Source organism: Stenella coeruleoalba (assembly GCF_951394435.1).
Source record: "Stenella coeruleoalba genome assembly, chromosome: 5".
In the NCBI taxonomy this organism is placed as follows: domain Eukaryota; kingdom Metazoa; phylum Chordata; class Mammalia; order Artiodactyla; family Delphinidae; genus Stenella; species Stenella coeruleoalba.
The window spans coordinates 23,445,211-23,467,547 of record NC_137150.1 but is presented as its reverse complement, the minus strand read 5'-3'; the positions used below and the strand labels follow the sequence as shown (position 1 = coordinate 23,467,547).

General features: G+C 40.6%; 1 long non-coding RNA gene across 1 annotated transcript; it reads left to right on the top strand.

The window, feature by feature from the left end:
- The first annotated feature begins 811 nt into the window (after positions 1-811).
- LOC307186565 lies at positions 812-20,082 on the top strand. The gene is made up of 4 exons (XR_013828409.1): positions 812-897; positions 2,526-2,747; positions 4,151-4,233; positions 19,841-20,082. It is a non-coding gene; the product is annotated as an uncharacterized lncRNA (long non-coding RNA).
- Positions 20,083-22,337: the final 2,255 nt, after the last annotated feature.

Genomic DNA, 22,337 nt, shown 5'->3' with positions numbered 1-22,337 from the left:
CCATCATTATTTAGCATTCCAAAGGAAGCCTACCCAATAGCCAGAAAGTTTGGGGTGGGGGGGAGCGGGTACAATAGAAATGACATTAGCCCAAGGACTAAAAGGACTTATTCTTGTTCTAAGTATAACTAGCTGGGCCACCTAGGGAAAGCCATTTGATCTCACAAAGCATTTGAGGTTTTTTCTTTTTCACTAGAAAAAATTAGGGGACTAGAATTGATGGTCTTAAAATTATGTTATAAAATTTCACAGTGGTGTTCCTAGGACTACTGGTCAGACCTCACACCTCCCTTCCTTCTTCATCCTACCTGGAATGAGACTGATTACCTGGCAGCCAAAACTGCTACCTTGTGACCATGAGGATGAAGGCCTGTACATTAAGATTTGGGGATCTGGGCCCCTGATGACATCACTCAGGTGCCATTCCAGCCCTAGACTGCTTTTTCTCAACTTCTGGTTGTGTGAAACAATACACTCTTATATAGTGAGGCTACTTTTAGTTGGTTTTCTGTTGCAAAGAGCTGAATGCAGTTTTAATGAATGCAGCCTTATACTAGTACCGCTCATCAGGCAGTTCTGAGGTCAATAATCTAATCATACTTGGCATTCAGTCAGTATTTTGTAACCATCTCCAGTATAAACTGTTTCTATCAGATACTTGAAGGTTTTTTACTTCTTTAATGGCAGAGTTTTTAGCACCCCTGCAGATAAAATAGCTTTAGTGCTATTTTATAATATAAACGTCTTGTTTTTAGATGACGAATCTGAGCACAATATTTATAACCCACCCCTTCCTTACATATTCATAACAGAGAAAAGGTGATTCCATAAATCAAAATGGGAAATACTAAACCAGAGAAACTACTCCGTCATTGACAACTAGTATAGTTAATCATGGTGAGTTTTTAGACTAAAAGAGGAGGTTGTTCTCTTATGTCCTAAAGTAATTAACCTAACCTCTTTGCTAATGTTTAGATAAACAGACATTCATTTCTTTTTGCCTTTAATAAATCAAATACAATTATTTCCTGCAAAACTGAGTGACTAGCAATTTTAACTGAAATAAAACTTGGATTTGAATTAAATTTCAAAAGTGAAATTGATTTAATAAGTAAATGTGTATCTTTAAAAATTTTGATTGAAATATTCTAGTCTTCTATATAGTCACATTTTGATAAATGTCAGTGGATTGCTAAAATAAATTGAAATGCAACTGTAGTCTTCAAACAAACACAAAAACCCTTTGGAATAAGATTCTGGCTGAAATTTGAAAATGTTGAAGACATATTTGGTTGAAAGATGTAGTGGAAACATGTTACCTAGGTTACATGAATTTATGATCAAAAATATAAAATGGATCTTTTAAAAGCATAGAATCCATCCTCCTCCAATTTAAATTTATCTGAAGTCAGTTGTCAATTTGATGACTCCTGCTTTATAACATCACTTATATTTTTGATATCAAAGGGAAAACATATTTTCAAGAAAGTTAGTATCTCTATTCTGTAAAGGTACAATGGTTTATTTATAACATGCCATTTTTATCATAGGTCACCAGAGAGAGAAATCAGGCTTTTTTTTGAAAGAGTTCAGAATGGAAATAGAAACAGTTTGGATTTTTCTTACTAACATGTTAAATTCCTATAAAATAGTTTACATTCATGTAACAAGATATAGTATAGACTAGAGACAGGGATGTAGCCTTTGAAACCTAACAGGCTTGCATGGAATCCTTGTTCTCCCAATCCACCTGTGGCAGACACGTGTTTGGCTCACCCAACTGCCTTTCCCAGCTTCCTTTCCTCTCCCCAACTTCCCACAGAGCAGCTGAGAAAGTAAGGTTCCAGCTTCCCCAGACTCTCTTCCAAAGAAGTTGTATGTCCCAGTTCTGTCCACTAAGCTGTAAGGGGAAGGCTCCAGGGCATTTCTAGGAAATGTTTTCCTAAAAAAGACAGAACAACATGAGGAGAAAGTCATTTTCTTTTTTGCCACCAGCCCAACTTCTTCCTGTATTGCATCTGTAAATGGATAAAATGGTTGTAGTTATCTTCTGACCAAGAAGCAGAGAACAAGAAGATGCCAGGACTCCGACCTGCACCCCTATCTGGTTGAATCACTGACCCAATCCTGGGGTTATCAGCTTTCTGATTCCTTATAATGTGATAAAAAAAAAAAAAACTTTCATTGCTTGTAGCCAAAAGCATTCCTTACTGATGTACAACATTTATTATGATGGGCAAACATGTTAACTTTTCTGAGCTTCAATTTCCTTTTATGTAAAATGGGACTAATAGTACTTAACTCAGTTTATGATTGTTGTTCTGTAACGATTCATCGAATAATGTATTTTAACAGACTAACACACGAGAGCAGCTCACTAATAAATACCTCTTTAGTTATGCTATTGGAGCTAGTGTTGGTTTAACCAACTTGTAGAAGAGAGAGTTTAATAAAGACCTTGTAGTTTGCCAAAACTATACGTTCAAAGTTTTAACTTCTTCCTTCTCATTATTTAATTCTTCCAGCAAATCTACAAGGAAGCTGTGATTTTCCATTTACGGATGAGGAAACTGAGGCTTAGAAATACTCTTCCAAGGTCACCCGGTTTGAATGTGTCAGAGCTGGTGTTTGTGCCCTAAAGATCACCCTACATGCCTTGGAGGATAAGAGAACCCTGAACTGGGACCGTGAGAAGGCATCAAATTAGAGAAAGAGTGGATTTAAAAACTCAGCCAGAGAGGCCCAAGGTGAGTGCCAAAGAGATGCTGAGGGTTCTGGAATGTATACATACCTTATCTAAGGCTACCAGTGGGAGGTGAAGGGGAGGACTTGGGCAGCAATTGGGATGGAGTGCAAGAGCTATAGCTGAGAAATAGGAGCTGAGAATCAAGGTCCAGAAAAGCAGATAAGGCTGGTGGCTGACTCACATGCCTTCATGAGCCCAGATGGTAACATGAATGTGTGAGTCTGGTAGAAGCAAGACAAAAATGGATGGTGGGGACTAGATACTGGAGAGGGGGTACATGACTCAACTCAAATCACTTAAATTGTTTTAAAATACTGTGCTGACCAAATAAGACACATCCTTGGAAAATATTTTCTTGCTGGCCACTGGTTTGCCACCTGGAAAATAATATAGCAGAAAATAGAAATCCAGGTTGTAAATGACTTCAAGGCCCAAGCTATTTTCCTTACCACATATTGTTTGATATTCATTTATTCCTTCCTTCATTCATTGGTTTTACCAATCAACAATATCATTTAGTGTCTTTGGACCATGTACTGTGGTCCAAAGGTGCTGGAGAGGAACAAGACATCGTCCCTGTACTTAATAGAAAGAACATCATATTTATACACTGTAATGGTCCAGGAGAGGCCTTAGCTCTTTTAGAGAGTGCATTGGAGCTAAAAGGACACAGCAACTGAATCTGCTGCGAGTGATCATGGGAGGCTGCTCAGAGGAAGTGAGACTTTACTGAGTCTATATGAATAAATAGAATTTTGCTTTGCTGTACATTGTGCATAAGATGAGGGCAGTAATTGGAGTGAGGAAGATTAAGAAGAAAATCTGCTTTAGTAAATAGATGAGAATAATATTATTTTATATATCCAAGTTTCCGGTTTAAGTAATTCATATCAAGCATAGGGAACAATATATGCAAGGGTCAAGAGACATGAGAATGGGGAAAGGAGTGTTGCTTTTCAAGGTACACGGCCTTGAAGGCGGGCCAGATAATAAAGGGCTTTTATGACAGCAAGTTAAGGCGTTTGGATTTTATTCTGCAGGCATTTGAAGAACTTTAGTTAGGAAAATTCATGTGCAAATTAGCATTTGGAAGGCTAGCTCTTGACTCTTAGTGAAGGCTGGTTGCAGAAGGAGCAAAGATTAAAGATAGGGAAACCATACAGAGGCTTCTTCCATAGCGTGGGTGAAATATGATAAGGGATTGGACTGGGATATGGGAAAGAATGGGACTGACGTGAAAAATAGGGAAGTACAGTGATGGGTTATGCTTACTGTTCAGAAAAAGCAGAAAAGAGAGAGAAGTCTAGGGTGAGGCTGTCAGACTCTCCTGAGCCACAGAACTACCTGAAAAGACCCCTAGTAGTTTGGGCTGGGGCTTAATTTGCATTTCTAACACATTTCCAGGTGATGCTGCTGCTGCTGTTGCTGCTCTAGGTACCACACTTTGAGAAAGCCTGGTCGAGGTAACTTGTAGGACCCTGCCTTGGGTGAGTGATGGCTTAAATCTACTCTACCATGAACGTTAGAAGTTGAGACAAGTACCGAATCAGCAGCATATCTTATTAATGAGTTATAAATAAGTTGTACCAAAATAAGTGGTTAGATAGGAAGCTTATGATTTGTCAAGTCTCTGGTTCTAATATGGACTAATATCATATTATCATGGTTCTAATATCAAAAGGTCTTAAACATCACACAGTTTTATTTTCCATGAATCATTTGGTCATTGAGGCAGAGAGAGGTGGAGGGAACCTCATAATTAGGCTTCTATAATTAGGAATGTAGAACAGTTTGGGGAGATGATTGAATGACATTTCTTTGTAGTTTTGATCCTAAGAAGAACTGTAAACAAGCAAATGGTAAAAATATTGAAATAATAATTCATACTCTGTCGAAAATACTTTTTATAAGAAAATATAGGAAATGTTATTTTCTCACAAGAGCATCTTAGAAGTAAAGCTTGGCTGGGAGATAATAAATGATCCTATTATTTCCAGCCATTGAAAGTATATTTGGGTGTTTGATGTTGCAGCTGTGGTGGCGGCCTTCCACCAAAGACTGACTGAAATCAGAATCCTAGGGGATGGAATTTCTGAATCTATATTAACAAATTTCCCAGGTGATTCACACTCACATGAAGTTTGAGAACCAATAGCGTAAATATTCAGCTCACAGGGAAAGAGGTTTTCTTCTCTCAAGAGATATCCTTACACTAATGTTGTTGATCTTGCTTGTGTGCCTCCACCATTGTCTCTTTTCTCCCCTCCAGTTTTACTGAGATTTAATTGACATATAACGTGTAAATTTAAGGTGTACAATATACATATGCCACACATATATATTGTAAAATTATTACAGTATGGATAACAGCTCCATCACCTCATGTAATTACCTTTGTGTGTGTGGTGAAAATATTTAAGATCTACTCTTTTGGCAACTTTCAAGTATATGATACAGTATTGTTAACATTGTCTCTAAACAAGCAGTTGTGGTAGGTATTCATCTCAGTCTACAGACTCTGGAGCTTAAGAAAGTAACTCTTTTTTTCTCTCTCCATCCCTCCTCCCTCCCTCCCCTCCTTCCTTCCTTCCTTTCCACATCTTTGCTTCATTTTCCCTTGGTTGAAGCTTGGTTACTCTCAGTGTGGGGGGAGGGGGAGGGAAGTATAGATTGCATTTTAAGCAAATGGCACAAGTGTTACCCACCTCACTTTCACTCATGTCCAGTTGGCGAGAACTCAGCCATGTGGTGCTTCCTGGATGCAAGGGAGCTTGGGTAATTTTGTCCTGGCTGGGCAAACGCAAGCCCTACTAAGCTCTCATAATTTGGAAGAAGGGCAGAATGGATTTTGGACGAATAACTAGCAAGATGCCACACTTCCTTTACGTTTTTCTTTCCTCTTAAGTTTGTCCAGCTGCCTCTCTAGAGGTTTACCTGAAGATTTGACTTATATCAAGTATTCCTCTCAGAGCTTGAGCAATATCATTTCAAGGCTGTTTCCTGAGGATTGAGGAGATGCTTGGTAAAGGACTTAACCTGTGTTCACTGCCAAGTTTAAGAAACATCTAGGCGTGTGGGGGAACTGGTGAATGTCCTGACAGAGGCCTGTGTGCAGAGGGAAGGGCCTTCCCAGGGAGGTCTCATCCTAAAGCGAGAAGCCTGTCAAGGCCAGCTGGGCCTGCTGGCGAGGGCTTTCCCGTTGGAAGGGTACCCCCAGCTAGTGCAGGGTGCTGATTATCCCCGAATCACTGACAGCATGTTTGGGTCCTTGAGGGGAAGAGCAAGGTGTAACTAACACCCAAAAGAACTCTGTAACTATTTTGGACCCAAGACACATTCCTTTTGGGGACCATTCTAATAGTTTTTCACATGAGTGAGAGCGCCAATTTCCTCCCATTGTACTATAATGAACACAAACTTTGATACCTGGCAGACCAGGAGCGCACCTGTGTGGGACTGTGGCGTCTGAGGGACCTCCAGGGAGGGGTCCTCCAGGTGGAGGCAACACAAGGCAGCCTGGGTGTTTGGTGAAACTGTTATTAGCATCGCAGTGAACATTATGCCTTGAAGATGCTGGTCCCAGCTGAGTACGGGGAGACGGCTATATCCCGATAAGCACAGCAGATAGTCTAAGGAGCAAAGCTGAGCAGATTAACAGCAGTGTCTGCGGGAGCAGCCTGGACAGTGGTGGGTAGGCTGGAGGTCGAGCACATGTGAGACCCTGCCTGAGGATGCCCCAGACAGGGAGTTTACCGTGGGCCAGAGCTCTTGCATAAGTTGGCGAGAGCCAGAGTCAGAGCAATGTAGACTCCCTAAGGTAGAGACCTGTATGGCTTAGGCCAGGTGCAAAACGTTCCCTGTCACTGTTAAGAAAAGAACTTCTGCTCCATAAACTCTATAACTGAAAGCTCTGGAATTAAAAATTGAAAATACCTCATGATTTAAATTGTACTGGTTTGTACTAAAGAATACTTCCCAGGCCTAATCACCATGCCTTAAACAATTTGAATTAGTACAGAAGGACCAACAATTTAAGGTGAGACAGTGTGTAATATGATAACTAAACCTGGAGAAACATTAACAAATAATCTTCCGTCCTGTGGGCCCTCATAATACTTTGTATTTCTCCTGTAGTTTATTGCTTTCAGCCTTTTAAGTTGTTTGGTTTATAAATTGTTAAAGCTGGAAGATACCTCTGAGAGTAATTATAAACAGGGACATGCATAACCAAGCTCAGAGAGAGAGGTTAAGTGACTTGATTAAGATCATATCATTTCTTATTCCTCCTAGTAGGTTATAATGTCCTTGAGGGCGGGCATCGTGGCTCACCTGCCATGCCACACTCTGCAAAGCCCAGTGCCTTGTTCATTGATGGTACTGTAGAAATCAGCTGAAATGAGCTACACTGGCTCTTATTTATGTGAGATGCATTTTATATTGGGAATTCAAAACAGGACTGAAATCTTATGAGAAGCCATACAAGAATTTAAAGGCCCATTTCTGTGTGAGAAACTAGGACTCGGATGCATCTTCTAATGGGTGAAACAAACAAAAATGTATTTACTTATAAGTTATTTATTTAAATTGGAGTATAGTTGATTTACAATGTTGTGTTAGTTTCAGGTGTATAGCAAAGTGATTCAGTTATACACCACACACACACACACACACACACACACACACACACACACATATATTCTTTTTCAGATTCTTTTCCCTTATAAGTTATTACAAAATATTGAGTATAGTTTCCTGTGCTATACAGTAGGTCCTTGTTGGTTATCTATTTTATATATAGTAGTGTGTATATGTTAGTCCCACACATTTATGTAATTCTTACCATGTGCTAGGCATTGTTCCAGCTGCTTTACAAATTTTCACTCCTTTGGTCTTCATAATAGACCTAAGAGTTAGGTCCTATGATCCTCACTTTACAGATCAGGAAAGGAAGGCATGGAGAGGCAAGTAACTTAAGTAACTTATTTAGGATCACACAGGGAATAATGACAGAGCTGGGATTCAAACCCAGTCAGCCGGGCTCCACGCTGCTTCTCCAAGGGTGTGGCCTGCTTAAGCAGTTCTGTGCAATTTTCTCTCCCTCTCTTTAAAATTATAACTGATGTGCAAGGCTTTCTTTGGCAATTTCTGCAGCCTGGTCACAAGCACCATGTGAGACTCCAAGAAGCCAACATTGCCACGGCTGACACATCTTCAAGTCTGTGTCAGCACAGGATGAACCGCAGCCAAACATGACACAACTGACGAGGCTCTGGGATGGCTGCCCTGTTAGAATCCTCAGGCAGAGTCAGCACAGGCAGAAACTTGTGAGACTTTGCTGACACAGCCTGCCAGCCTCAAGAGGCTTTTGTGGTGACCAGGGTGGCATGGAAGGAAGTTAAGACATTAGGGGTTGTAACTTTCTTTCTGCATCTTGCAGAGGTTGTAATTCATTCTGGGGAAAGTGCTGGAACTTCAAGCATTAGATCTATGTCCTTGAATAACTTTTCTTATCCAAGATTTGAACAAAGTACAAAAGCGGTTAAGCTGTCGTTTAGACTTGCCAGAGAACAGAGAAGTGACTGGAACAATTTGCCATAAAAGGAAAAGTACTCATTTCCAAAGCCTTTACTGAAATGATTGCTTTACTTAAATTTCAGATTTTCCCCATAAGATATAAAACTAGCCAGAGACTCTTGGTTCAAACTGAGCTTGTTTTATCTTAATGGCATATGTGGATTCAACAGTAGAAAACTGGGGAGATTTTTAGCCTCATATGTAACCTGGAGTTGATATTCAGTGGGATAGTGGGAAATAGATTGAGAATAAGATGTGGGTGAATACCAAAACTTGAAACTTTCAAATGTTCTTTGTTGTGATTATTATGAGATATCAACTTTCAATATTCTTGTTTAAGCTCTTTTGAATTCCTAGGCTATTGTGATTTGGCCAGTGTAGAGAAAAGGGTCACTCATTAATGTGTGGTAGTTTCCCAGCCAAAGCCCTACCTTGGAACAGACTGCTTGTCATCTGCTCAGTTGTTGTACAGAGATGCAATAAAGGGAACATCTTTTCCATTATAAAAAGGAAATTCCATTTTAAAAAGCTGGATAATTGTATACAGTTTAAATCAACCCTGAAATAATATTGGAACCAGACCAGATTCTGAGGTTAAAATAGATATCTTGGGACATATTCAACAGTTTGATGACAAAAGCCTGCATCCTGGGATTTATAGCCTGAGAGACTTTCATTCAATTTGGAAACAAATTAAATGGAAAAATTTGGGCCAAAGCGTGCAGCTCCCAACAATACATGCGGCTCAGATATTTACCATATGTTTTTCAAGATCAAAATACACACTGAATTTCAACGAGGTGCCAGGTATAGTGTTGTACAGTATAGTACAACAAGAGATAGTTCTGACCTCAAGAAATTATACCTCTATGTTAGCACTGAAATTCATGGAGATCTTTCCCATTCTTTGATCTTGCATATTGAGTTTATGATGAAGCCATGTAACAATGCCTTTGGCCATTAGATTAATTTAAGTAATTATTGCATAGTTTGTAACCTTTTTGGTATCATGGACCTTGGATCAGTTAGGATTAAATTCAGCTGGAAGTGACCAAAACGTCAAATAACTATGGCTTAAACAAGGTAGTAGTTATTTTTCCTGTAAACCTAAGCAATCTGTAACTAGAATGTCATCTCCATGATCATCAAGGATTCTAATTTATTTTCCTGTTATCTTCAACACTTGATTTCCACCTCATATTCCAAGATGGCTGGTCAAACCCCAGCCATCATGTTGATGGAAAGAGGATGGAGATAATCTCTTTTTCTTATTTAGTAACATGGTCATCTGTTGATGCCTTGCTGCAAGTGAAGGTGGATAGGGAAGTCTTTATTCTGACATTTCTGTTTTCAGCTAAAAATGAAGGTAAGGATGAATATTGGGAGGGTTGACAATCATCAGTCTATGTGACAGACACCTTTAAGAATCTTTTCAACTACAGGAAAAAAAAAAAGAATGAGAAAAAAAACTATCACATGGAGACTAAACAAATGCTACTTAAAAACCGGTGGGTCAACAATGAAATCAGGAAATACCTTGAGACAAACAACAATGAAAACACAACCTTATAAAATCTATGGGATGCAACAAAAGCAGTTCTAAGAGGGAAGTTCATACTGATACGGGCCTTCCTCAAAAACAAGAAAAATCTCAAGACTCTTTTTAAATGCTAAGATGTCTTTAGAAAAATTCACATATGCATACACACATTTTAATATGATTTTAGGATTTTTTTCAGACTTCCCCTCTGATAGAGTCTTACCAAGTTCCCCAGAAATATGAAAATATGTAAATGACACTTTCATCAGCACCACCCTTGTCCCAAATAGGATTCTCCAGGAAGCAGATCTGAGGTGAAGTTAGAAGTTTTCAAGATTTTGGTGGGGGAAAAACACTTATCAAAATAAAAGGAGAAGAAATAGGGTTTGGCAGATGGGAGGCATCAGATAACTATGCAGAACTGAGAAAACTCTGCTAATTCAGTGGGGGGATTTTTGAGCAGAGACTGCCTTTTAGAGAAGTCTCACACTGGGCAGAAATGGCAAGGCCCCACTGCCTTGCTTAATCATTGACTGGTGTCTTTCCTGGCTAGAGTGAGACCTTGAGGGTAATGCTTAAGGGAGGTCCTAAAGGACATAAAAGCTAGAGGCTCTCTACTAATCACAGGCTTTGCAGCTGGGCAGGAGTCCTTTCTTGAAGGGATATGAGTGGTGCATCCATTGTCTGCAACAACCAGCTACCATTCAGAGGTTTAAGTTACCATAGGACCATCAAAGCCTGCTGTGGGTGTTAATGTCACTCTTGCCAAATTATACCTCTGTGTTAGCACTGAAATTCATGGAGATCTTTCCCATTCTTTGATCTTGCATATTGAGTTTATGATGAAGCCATGTAACAATGCCTTTGGCCATTTGTAATGAATGGCTTAAGAAAGGAGCAGGACAGCATCACTGTAAGATAACAAAATGGAGGAGAAGCTTCAACAACTGAACCATCTGTGGCTGAAATGTCATCTCTACCATCACCTACTAACCTGAGAGGGGCTAATGTCGGTCAACAGTTAGAGTCTTGGACATTCCCCATTATCCGAGAGGGAGTTAAGTGGTAACAATTGCTCTATCAGGCCAAAGAGAGATATGCCAATGTTCTGTGTCCAGTTCAGGAAGGAAGACTGTAGATTCTACATTAAGAATGTTGACAAAATTGTTGATTACTTAAAATGATCAAAATGGGCTTCCCTGGTGGCGCAGTGGTTGAGAGTCCGCCTGCTGATGTAGGGGACACGGGTTCGTGCCCCGGTCCAGGAAGATCCCACATGCCACGGAGCGGCTGGGCCCGTGAGCCATGGCCGCTGAGCCTGCGCGTCCAGAGCCTGTGCTCCGCGATGGGAGAGGCCACAACAGTGAGAGGCCCGCGTACCGCCAAAAAAAAAAAAAAAATGATCAAAATGGAGCTCAGTTAGTCTTGTAGAACTTCAGCTCACCTCCTGTCATGAGTTCTTGATTATTCGCATAACTTAAAGCCTAGGAGTTGTATCATACTTAGGAAGTTATCAGCAAGTTGATGCATAACTTATCCATAAACGATGAGTTTGCTCAGTGCCAGGAAGGCCTCCACCATGACAATATGTTAACCATCTAGTGAAAATGTGAATTTGAGATATCCAGTGTCATTTTTCCTTTCTTTCTTTTTGGAAACAAGTGTTGAGAGCTGATATAATTATACTCTTCAATTCGTGGCATACTAACTCATTGTACTATTTAAAACTTTAGCTTTAATTTAATTTTATTTTCCCCTTATTATTTTCAGTCCCCGACATAGGCACTCACTCTTGTATGTTTCCTATATGTCCTCCAATAGGTCTGTATCTTTGTAAAATCTGTATGTTTTTCTGTGTGTATCTGTATTTTAAATTTCTATGCAAATTGCTCTCTAGATCTCCCTTAATTTTTAAAGTTATACTCATGTTGCTGTATATCCGTCCAGTTCTTTGCTCTAACTGCTGCCTAGGATTCCAGAGCGTGCATCCACACCACTTTATTGACCCCCTCCCTAGTGATAGATCTCTTAGGTCACCCCCAACTCCTCGATGCCACCATCGGTGCTTCTGAGAGTCACATCTGCTGAGATAAGATACATGAAATGTAAGCAGTGACTCTGCCTTTAAGGCACTCTCAGAGTTGGAACTACAAAAACTGTTAGAACAATAAAAAATCTTCTAGCACAGTGATACCCAGCAGGGGGTGATTTGGCTCTCCTCAGGTCAGGAGACATTAGGCAATGTCTGGAAACATTTTTGATTGTCATGACTGTCATCTGGTGGGTGGAGGCTAAGAATGCTGCAATGCAGGATAGTTCCCTACAGCAGAGAATTATTCAACCTAAAATGTCAATAGCACCGAGATTGAGAAACTGTTATAGCACAATTACTTTTACCTCTGAAAATCTATTCCCTTTATACATTCTTTGAGTTTTGATCTGGTTTGGTTTTCTTGCTTCTGCTTCCTTAATGTACTGTGACACTGACATTCCTTTCCTTGTTCGTCCTGCTTTATTTATTGGCTTTGACTTCTGCTCTGTCTTGTTCCTCTAACTGTGGTCACTTGTTTTGACTGGGATCAATTCATGGCAATTTCCATTTATATATCTGCAGGAAGCTCCTACTTAATGGCTTGACTTTTCATCCCAGTTCTTCCCATTCCTTAATATAACACAGTAATGTTTCTTGCTGTAAATCAATAACTTGATATTCTGATTTATATATCTGTGGAAGAGATATTAGTTATGAAATAATCTCCATTCTCCACTTCTACCTTACTAACTGGACCCCAATTTTATTCCAGGTGGAATCAGTAAAATATTAAATACTCAGGCCTCATTTTCAGTTATTCGTGACACGTAAGCAATCATGGTTGATGGGTCTTCCAAAATGTTCCTTAAAAAGAAGACCGACAACTCCCATGCTCGTTCTTTGCTCTCTACCTCTTCTTCTGTATATCTTCCTGGAATGTGGACATCCTGGGCATCTTGAATAATGAGGCAGCCGTGATAATGGAAGGAAATGATAGGAATAGTGGAGTAGAGAGATAGAGTTTGGGTCCGTGGTGGTAAGTGTAACCACTACACCAGCCATGGTTCACAACTTTGGACTTATTTTACGTAGGAGAGAAATAATACTCTATCTTTTTTTTTTTTAACATCTTTATTGGAGTATAATTGCTTTACAGTGGAATGTTAGTTTCTACCTTAGGACAAAGTGAATACATAATGCTACTCTCTCACTTTGTCCCAGCTTACCCTTCCCCCTCCCCGTGTCCTCAAGTCCATTCTTTACGTCTGCATCATTATTCACTCTTATTTAATGATGATGTGAGCTTAGCTCATATGAATCCCCCACGTGCCCCACCCCATGATGGAAGGAGGAGCTTTCAGTGTGCTGGCAAAATGAAGTCTGAGCCTGGAAAGCTAAGGATACTAATTTTAGACGATACTGGACTCATGAAAGTAAATTCTCCTCTATGAAGCCTCCCACCTGTCCGCCACCTTTTCCAGGTGATTGATAGACTTTGTCATCACCTGCCTGAAAGCCTCAAGATTTACATCATTACCAACCTTCAACATGAACTATCCACCTATGAAAGTTCAACATGAACTATCCACCTATGAAACCATCTTTTCTATTTCTAGCGAAATGTTATTTTAGAAGATGTTAAGTATATATGTGTATACACACACACACACACACACATACACACACACACACACACACACACATAAAATTATGTATTGTTTGCCTGAAAATATTAGCAAGAAGCAACATGTCATGATCTGGAAAAGGTAACTGACCTTCAAACCTGGAGAAGGTGCCAAGTTTCCAAACTGACCAAGAAAATGGTCAAGAATCATTATTGATTTTAAAAGACCATTTCAGGGGAAAAACTTCTTTTTTTCTTAGATGCCATCCCAAAATGTTTTGCATTTTTGTGGAGCTTAAGGAACATGTGAACTTCATTCAAGGAAGCCGGAAAGCCCATGTCCATAGGACTTGAGCAATGGATGTGCTAAGTCTTTCATCGAAGGCCTGCCTTCTTTAACTGTCTCCATTCTGCCCTAGAAAAAGACATATCATGTAGCAAAGGATGTATTATGGTGTTGTTGGATCTATAGCTGTTCTTTACACATTGAAAAGAGGTTGTGCGTGATAGTTTAGGTCATGGATAGTGAATATAAAGGTGTCACTGACCTCCTCATCAATTATGATATGACTTTTGTGAGGCTGGATGAACAATAGTATTATCAGTATCCCTCTAATCCAGAGGCATCAAAGGTTCATATTTTAACTACATGACTTACCCCTTAAGGACGTTTCAGAAACTATAAGATGAAAGTGACAGTAATCCTTCATAGGACACTACAACTGCTGAAGTGGAATCAGCTTAATGGATTTGGAAATATCAGTGTAACGACCTCAGAATATGATATCTGCTTATCATATAAAGATAATGCTAGATCAAGGTATAGAGGTATTATAGGAGCTGAAGAGGCTGAGATTCACTGTTTCTAGTCCTGGGGTATATCTAGGCCAGTCTGTAGCCTGAGGAATGACCTCTTTCCTCTGTCTACCTAAAGTGCAGGGGCAGACCCAGTGCTTGGGCTGTACTCTAAAGAGATTGCTGTCTGGCTGAATTAGTGCTGAGTCACTTGCATCTACCCAGGGGAGTTTTAGGAAACTTCATGAAAGCCTGACCAGTGTCTTTATTTATTTTGTTTAAACCACTACTGACTTACTCTGACAGAAGGCATGAGAAAAGTTAGAGTTAATTCCTGGGGCAAAGCTGAAGAATGGAGAACATCAGGATATAACCAATAGCATCATATTAGGGAACACAGGTGTGCATGGCTATTGCTTGGATAGATAGCCTTAAATCTTTCAGTCTCTTGGGACAAGCTGATTCTTCAAGATTTAATCAGATTGCCTTGAACTCCAACCCTTGTGGTCTTCCCCAATATCTCCAGGGATCTCAGAGGCTTCGTTTTCCTGATTCACTTTAGTTTTGAGTCCTGACTTCTGATTTATTCCCTTCTCTGTTGTGAATTTCATGTACAGCCTCTTTCTGGCATCACCAGGCTGGACATTAGCTACATCCCTTTATTTTTTGAAGTGCAAGGATATATGACACAAGTAGCCGCCTTTCTGCAGGAAAAAGGAGGTACAAAGTGGTTAAGTAATTTGCCCAAAGGCACCCAACTAGTAAGTTAGAAAAAAACAACATGGGACCTGACAATCTTGGGACAAGGCAGACAATGACTATACAAAGTGATAAGAAGTGCTGGAATGGAGGGGTGGAGGGTGGTGGTCAGTTGCTCTGCCTGGTAGAGAAAGAATACCTTCAGACAGGGAGGACTGCATTACACTAGAGTCAAGTCTTGAAAGACAAATAGACACTCAAAAGTTAGAGGGAAGGTAGGGAATATGGGAACAAAGACCCAGAGGCAGGAGAGTATGGCAGTTATCCTGAATCACCAAATAGGGGAAGGGGCAACAGCGGCTAGAAAGCTGCTTAGATAGAAGTGTGCCATGCTGAAGTTTTATACTGTGGGTACTAGGAGGCCACTGAAGGATTTTGAGCAGGGGCATGGCATGACTGAATTTGTAGGTTTTGCTCTTTTAATGATTCTTCTGCTTACTGGCAGTCCCCTTCTTCCCTACTGAAGCCTGTCACTGATGTGCTATTAAACCTGCGTCTATGTTCTCAGGAACTGTCCAGCATGAGCTGACTCACCGTTAAGAGTGAGCACCGTCCCAGGCATGCCATCATCTCCTCCCCAGTTACGAGAAAGCCACCTCCTCGCCATCATATCTCTGGGTGTTTCGCTGTCCCAAGTCAGAAGAAGACAGCTTGAGAGATTTGAGCCAACTGCCTTCTAACTGCATCTCCGCCTTCCCTTTGGAAACAAAATTACAGCCCACGGAAGAGAAAGATCACTCCACCAATGCACAGGCCCTATAATACCTATGATGCTGGCCTCAGCCAGGCCTCTATGACCCACCCAATCACATTCGCTACTCCTCTCCCATAAAGCCTCTGGGACTCGAACCAGCAGCCACTTCCCTGCATTGCAGGTGTCTCAGAAATGAGGTTCCTTGCTCACTCTACGGCAGTTAGAGGTGTAAAGTGCTCTTGAGAGAGACTCTCGCTGGTTCTAAAAAATAATGCTCTTTTAAGTACGGCCAGAGTGCTCTCTTATAATTTATTTAAGAGGTCATAAAGTTTCTGCCAGCTCTGCCTTTTCAAACCCCAGCCTCAAATTCTAAACCGGAGCACTGAGCAGCCATTATCTTAAAATTCTCCTTATCATTCTGTTGTAACCTTTCCCCAAATAGTCTAATAGCATGAAGAGTTTTCCTTCAAAGGAAAGGTTCCAAACTTCATGTCTAATATTTTTCCCAAGGCGATTGAAACTACCTGAAATGTACATAAGACTTATACAATGGAAATAAAATTACCTTAGTAAGACTTTAAACTCAGGTTGAGTTTCTGGAGCTATAATTCTTCTCCAGGACAGGCCTGCGGCAAAATGATACCATAGGAAACATTTGCACATACCTTGTTGGCAAAATTTCTCTCAAGGGTGTCTGCTTTCAGATGTTATACCTTAGTGTGGCTGTACAGTCATGTAGTACCTCTCCCAGAGTAATTTTCATTTTGAGACTACTCGCGACATCACAGGCTCCAGATTTACCCTAGCCGAGGCTTGGATGAGTCAAGCAGCGGGGTTAGGTGACTCCTGCCCCTCTTTAACGAATACCAATATACATTTATTAATTAACCCAGGAGTGTGAGATCTCTAGGAAAAATGAATCTTGAATTGTGTTCACAAATTGCCTTTGGACTTATATAGACATGCCTGATGGACTTGGGAGCCAGGGAGCTCAATATCAGTAAACATATGATTATATATGTGTATGACGATTTAATTCCTGTTTACCTCTTCCACTAGACTGTTAAGCTCCATGAGGGTGGGCGCCAGGACTGTTTTTTCTCATCATTATATTTCCCGTACACAGCACAGGGTGCGTAAGTATAAATCTTACTTGTGGGTAGAATCAAATGGCCTGGAAGCTACTTGAGAGAGACACATGAGATAGACAGAGGAAAAGGAATGGGTGTCTTAGTCATCTCAAGCTGTACTAACAGTCTTGGCGGCTTAAACAACAGAAATTTATATTTTACGTTCCTGGAGGCTGGAAAATCCAAGGTCATGGTGCTGGTCAATTTGGTTCCTGGTAAGATCTCTCTTCTTGGCTTCCAGATGCTTGCCTTCTCCCTGTGTATGGTGGCATGGTGGTAGTGGTAATGTGGGCAAGGAGGGGAGGGGGAAAGGATCGCTTCCTGTTCTTATAAGGCCACAGTCCTATTGAATTGGGACCCCACCCTTATGAACTTATTTAACCTTAATTACCTCCTAAAGACCCTATCTCCAGATACAGTCACATTGGGAATTAGGGCTTCAGCATATGAATTTTGGGAGGACATAAACCTCTAGCAATGGGTTTCAGAGACAGAAGGACCTGACAAAATTTACTTATGTTCTGTACAGTCTCAAGTAGTTTAAAGTTTCTGAGTCTCAGTTTCCTTGTTTGAAAATGAAGATAATTATAGCTACCTGCAGGTTTATGAGAAGGATAAGTAATATAAACAACACTTGACTCAGGACTTAGGGCAGGAACCCAATAAATATTGGCCCTCTTGTTTATCTTTATGGGGCTTTCTTAGGACTGACTTCAGATGGGACTGAGACATGCCTGGCAAACACTGGGGGTGGGATGGCCAGAAGCCTCTTTACATGGGGAACCTTGATGTGGAAGAATCTGTGTTCAAGAAGCCTGACTGGGGCTTCCCTGGTGGCACAGTGGTTGAGAGTCCACCTGCCGATGCAGGGGACACGGGTTCGTGCCCCGGTCCGGGACGATCCCATATGCCGCGGAGCGGCTGGGCCCGTGAGCCATGGCCGCTGAGCCTGCGCGTCCGGAGCCTGTGCTCTGCAACGGGAGAGGCCACAACAGTGAGAGGCCCGCGTACCGCAGGAAAAAAATAAAAAATAAAAAAATAAAATGCAAGGACTAGCTTCTTTATGTGTATCATGGTGATCATTATATTACCCTACAGGATGATTTTTTAGATTGAATGAAATAAAGTATGAAGCACTTTGCACCTAGTGGGTAGTGAACACATTTATTGAATTGAGTTGCCTGGGCAGCAAGACTCGTGGGATTTTTCCACCCCTACAATCCACTAGCTGTGTCCACTTTAGCAAGTCTTTAATAATTGCTGACTTATTACTAGATTCTACCTCCAAGCAATCTGTCAATCCTACCAATTTCTCTGATCTGTTTCTGCCTTGCCAAGTTCTATTTTTTAAATTTGTTTTGTAATCCATTGGTAATAGGGACTGGCTGTGAGACTGCAGCTTCATTGCAGAGGTAGCATTTTTGAGTGAACCCCCATGGTGGTCCCAAGAACGGTGACTGGACTGCTGCATGGAATTTGTGAGACCATTTCATAAGTGATGTTTTCCAGAGGAACTCTGGTTTCATCAATTCCAGAGCAAACTTTGGACCTTGGTCAAGGTTTTGTAAGCATTTTTACTCTCTGGGGCCAAATTCTTAATTTGTGAAAGAGAAGGTGTTGAGGTGGAGGAGACGAGTTTAAAAAAACGCAGTGACTTGGGCTTCCCTGGTGGCGCAGTGGTTGAGAGTCCGCATACCGATGCAGGGGACACGGGCTTGTGCCCCGGTCCGGGAGGATCCCACAGGCCGCGGAGAGGCTGGGCCCGTGAGCCATGGCCGCTGAGCCTGCGCGTCTGGAGCCTGTGCTGCGCAACGGGAGAGGCCACAACAGTGAGAGGCCCAAGTACCGCAAAAAAAAAAAAAATATATATATATATATATGCAGTGACTCAGTGCTAAGGACAATCAGTCCTGAAGAGAAATGGTTGGTTTACCCTGAATTAGATCCTTTAACTTTGGCAAATGTGAAGCTTATAATAGATTGTTATGAGAAATTAATTGGCATCTTGTATTATTTTTCTGTGATGTATGTTGTTTCTTTAGAAACAAGAGGACTTAAATTGGGCTTCTTCCCAAGGTTTGGGCTCTCCTTGTTCCCAAGAGAGGATTAACAGAAAGAGTTTTAGGCATACCAGAGCTGACCCGAAAGAGCAGGAGAGAACTCTGATGGTATTTTGTGTTCTCACTGAGTAATTGCTCTACCCAAGAAGTTCATGCCTCAAACACTGAGAAGGAACACGAAAGGCTTGCAGGTGGCCCAATGAGGGCACTTGGAGGTGGCAAGACCTGGAAGTGAATGCCTGCCTGTGAGTACGGGGGCATGGCCACTGGACTCAGTGAAGTGTCCCTGGTGAGGCTTGGTGCAGAGGGAGCAGAGCCACAGACTTTTGAAACGGTTTCGTAGGCCTGGTCAGGGAGCATCCTCACCATCCACCTGACGGAATGATAACCAGACGCCTCATTCTTGTCTTAATAGGTTAAAGTTCTAGTGAAATGATGTGAGAGTGAGGAAACCATGAAAATTTATGATTTTGGACATCTTGTTGGCCTTGGTCAACAGATGCAGGATTTTAGTCAGTTTAGTACAAGTAAGGAGATATGACCTGTCTCACACATTGAGGGCTGTTGAGCAAATTATACAAGTTACTAGTCCACCTAACCCTGGAATAAAGAACTAATCCTTCAGTAAATTACTTACATGCCTAAATGGGAACTGGTTATGAAACCTTTATTGTTTTGTTGATGGGAAAGCTTTCTTAAAAACATAAAAGAAGCAAAATATCAAATCAGCATATTAAAAGTTTAGAAACAGTCTACATATCCATTAGCAGAGAATAGATAAAGTGTGAAGTTTTAATACAAAGGAAATCAATGGCAATATATCTCAGACTTTAGTGTGCATCTATCATGCAGGGACCTTGTTAAAATGCAGATTCTGATTCTGTAGGTCTGGAGTGGGTCTCAAGATCCCACATTTCTAATAGATTCCCAGGTGACGTGATGCTGCCAATCCACAGACACTACCTGGAGGAAGGTTCTGTCCAACAGTTAAAGTGCACCAGAGCTACACCTGCCAAGATAAAGAAATCTCAAACACATATCTTTGAGGTAAGGAAGCATGTTGTAGAAGGATGTGTAGGATATAATACAATTTAAATAAAATGCAAACAATGCAAAACAATGTTGCATATTTTTTATTGAGGCATGACATGTATATAGTGAAAGTGTAAAAACAAGAGTAAGATTGATAAACATTAAATTCATAATAGTGACTATCTTTGGGGGAATTGGAGAGGAAAGAGATTGAGATTATACTTGGGGCTTTGATATGATCTGCAGTGTTTGTTTCTTAAGCTTGGTGGTGTGTACAAAGGTGTAACATTATTTTCTTCATTTTTGTATGTCAGTATTAGTAGGACTGTGGGGTGTGTGTGTGTGTGTGTGAATTCAGTTGTCCAATAGAGATTCTGTATAAAAATTTGAGCTTTTTCCTTGTGATCTTTTGTTTTGAAGATAAAGTTAAAGAATAATCTCAACTGATTTTATTCCTTGGAGGCATGGAAGATGGGTAAAAGACAACAGTACTATACTGAGAAAAAGGGAAAAAAATTATTTAAGAAGAGATACGATATTTTCTTAAGTATCTTCAACAGAGGTTTTTTTTTTTCCATGATAGGTAATTCAACACATATTTCATTGTTAACATTTAAAATTTGCCAATGAGGGACTTCCCTGGTGGTGCAGTGGTTAAGAATCCACCTGCCAATGCAGGGGACAGGGGTTCAAGCCCTGGTCTGGGAAGATCCCACATGCTGCAGAGCAACTAAACCCATGAGCCACAACTACTGACCCTGCACTCTAGAGCCCACGAGCCACAACTACTGAGCTGGCGTGCCACAACTACTGAAGCCCGTGCACCTAGAGCCAGTGCTTCACAACAAGAGAAGCCACTGCAATGAGAAGTCTGCTGACCGCACCTAGAGAAAGCCCACGCACAGCAACGAAGATCCAACGCAGCCAAAAATAAAATAAATAAACAAATAAATTTATAATTAATTAATTAAATTTGCCAATGAATAAACGTGGACATTCTGGTAAAAGAGGAGCTTGTGTTAACACTGGAAGGGTGTTAATTAAAAACAGCCCATATTTTATCGTTAACTACATGTAGCATTGATGTACTTACAAGGAAACATTTTCTGTTTAGTTATTCTATTTCTGTTTAAAATTAGGGTCTTTTTTTTTTGAAGGAAATTAAAGAACTAGGAATTTTAGTGAATAAAAATAAATGTCACAAAGAGAAAAAACGGTAAGATCAACAAGAGGTAAATGGGCAAAATACACAAATAGAATTCTCACAAAAGCAGAAATACAATTTATATACAATTACCTAGAATTATGTGCAAGTTCACTAGGTTTGAAAAAAATGCGTAACAAAACAGCTATGAATGATGCTTTTTGCCCTTCTAATGAGCAAAAAGCTTTTATTATTTCTTTAAACTATAATATTTAATTTTGCTGAGGCTGTGTTACGCTGAGCACTTCCATTTAATCGGTATTAGAGTAAATTGTAACCATTTGGAACTCATTTGGCAGCACGTGCCAAGCGTCCTGAAATGTTCATTATTTCTCCTGAAGAATCTCATTTAAGAATTCTATCTGAAATTCAGAAAATATGCATAAATATTTTCATCACGATTTTATATATAATAGTGAAAATGCTGAAGTAACCTAAATTGATTTGGACCCTACAGAAAGAGGATGTGAAGATGAGATTATATATATAAGAGATTTATTGGACAAATCTGTGAAAGATAAAGAAGGGGGAGAAGAAGTTGGAAGAGGCTTCAGGTTGCAGCGTAGTTCTCAGAAAGTCTCAGCTATACTGATGGGGAGTCCTTGAACAAAGGCTGTAGGGTTCCTGCTTTGGGTAGGAATATCCCGGCTCTAGTTCGCACTGTGTGCTCAGTCACTGGCTGGGAGCAAGCGATCCAAGAGGAGGCTGACCTTGGTGGGAACACCATGGCAGAGCCAAGGAACAGTGCCTGGAGCGGTCATTGAACTGTGCTTCCTGCCACCGTTCCTCTTGTAGATCTGAGCAGTGCACTTCCATGACACCACAGAACTGCTATGTCTAGAAGATAAAATTTTAGGGTAAGTTACACTCTGATGAGGGTAAGCTTGATGATGTAACAAACAACCACCTTCATGGCATAAAAAGTAAAGTTCTAATTCTTGCTCATGTCACAGTCCAGTCAGGTATTTGGTAAATGGCCTTTTATGTGGTGATTCAACAGTGCAGATTCTTTCCAACTTCTTGGATTCCTGAGTCTTCTTGGATTCCAGTTGAGAGAAGAAGGAAGGGAGGGCAGAGGGAAGATTTGGAAGACAGACTTAGGAGTGACATACATCACTCTCATCTATAGTCCGCTGACTAGAATATA